This window comes from Taudactylus pleione, unplaced genomic scaffold (assembly GCF_031769625.1).
Source record: "Taudactylus pleione unplaced genomic scaffold, aTauple2 ptg000186l, whole genome shotgun sequence".
NCBI classification, from domain to species: domain Eukaryota; kingdom Metazoa; phylum Chordata; class Amphibia; order Anura; family Myobatrachidae; genus Taudactylus; species Taudactylus pleione.
Window position 1 is genome coordinate 3,595,114 of NW_028284588.1, and position 1,406 is coordinate 3,596,519.

General features: G+C 35.0%; 1 pseudogene; it reads left to right on the plus strand.

Annotated features, from left to right (window-relative positions):
• The first annotated feature begins 366 nt into the window (after positions 1-366).
• LOC148519632 (5S ribosomal RNA) lies at positions 367-485 on the plus strand (annotated as a pseudogene).
• Positions 486-1,406: the final 921 nt, after the last annotated feature.

The window sequence follows — 1,406 nt, forward strand, 5'->3', positions numbered from 1 at the left end:
ACTCACAGAGACAATTTGGTACAGTCAAATAAATATCAGATATTTATCTATTAGATCTCTGTTGATCCAATATAAATCACATGTGGGGGTCACCTATACTTCTATGCTTTTTGCATGTGTAAAATATGATATCATGTTTGACATATATATATATATATATATATATATATATATATATATATATATGATATTATCTTGGTAACAAGTTGTGATGATAAGTTTGTGGAACAATTAAAGTATGCTTATGCAATAATTTCCTTGTTGTATGTAATTTCTTAACAAAGTGGACTCTCTCAAAGAGGCAGTCCTACAAACCACCTTGCTTTGTGCTCACCTGGGTATTCACACTTTCCAGAGCGATCAATTACCTACAGCCATACCATACTGGATATGTCCAATCTCATCTGATCTTGGAAGCTATACAGCATTGGTCCTGGTTAGTATCTGGAAGGGAGACCATCTGGGAATACCAGGTACTGTAGGTTCATATACACAGAGGTGGATTGGGTAAGAGTAGTTATACCCACTTGTTTCCACATATCTTTCTGGTTTTAACCATCAGATAATCACTTTGCAATTTTATTATCAGGGTTACAAGGGTACCTACACTCAATGATTGACAGATTGATCAATACCCAAAAGTTGTAGGTGTATGGTATCCTCTTTCAAATATTTCACCTTTTTAACTATTTGAACATTAATATTATAAATATAATATAATAACCTATTCTCTTGTGTAGCACGGGTCCCTTCTTATTTTTATTTGCATTTATTAAAAGTTATATTTTAACTTCATATTTCATATCAAATATCTTACTAAAGAGTGCCGCAACAACAAGCCCTTCTTTTTTTCTTTCTTGTGGTAAATAAATATAATCGCTTGATGAAGATCCATTTCCATATTATATGTTACATTCTAATGTGGTTGATCCTTCAAAGGCTTGATGTCCCTTTTGTAAACATTGCTTGTTGAGGAGTCTTCTTCTCAGTGTGATTCCCACAAAAGGGCCTGGGATGTGGATCTGGGTACTACTTTAGATGACTAGGAATGGTCTGAAGTCTGGCTCTATTTGCATCAGAATTAAAGAAAATACCTATAAACTACTATATAGATGGTACTATGTGCCTTCTCGACTGCACAGAATATATCCTGATACATGAGATAGATGCTGAAGAAGCTGTACCAATGAGGGCACTTTTTTCATATATGGTGGTTCTGTCCAAAGGTAGTACCTCTTTGGAGGGAAGTCATTGGTCTTATCATGCATTTACATAACATTTCCATCCCCTATGACCCTAAATATTTTCTACTTCCTCTAGATTTCCCTTTTTTGACTAGACATCAAAATAAATGGATGCGTCACATAGTCTCTGCTACAACCTGCCAGTTGGCGGCAGACTGGAAA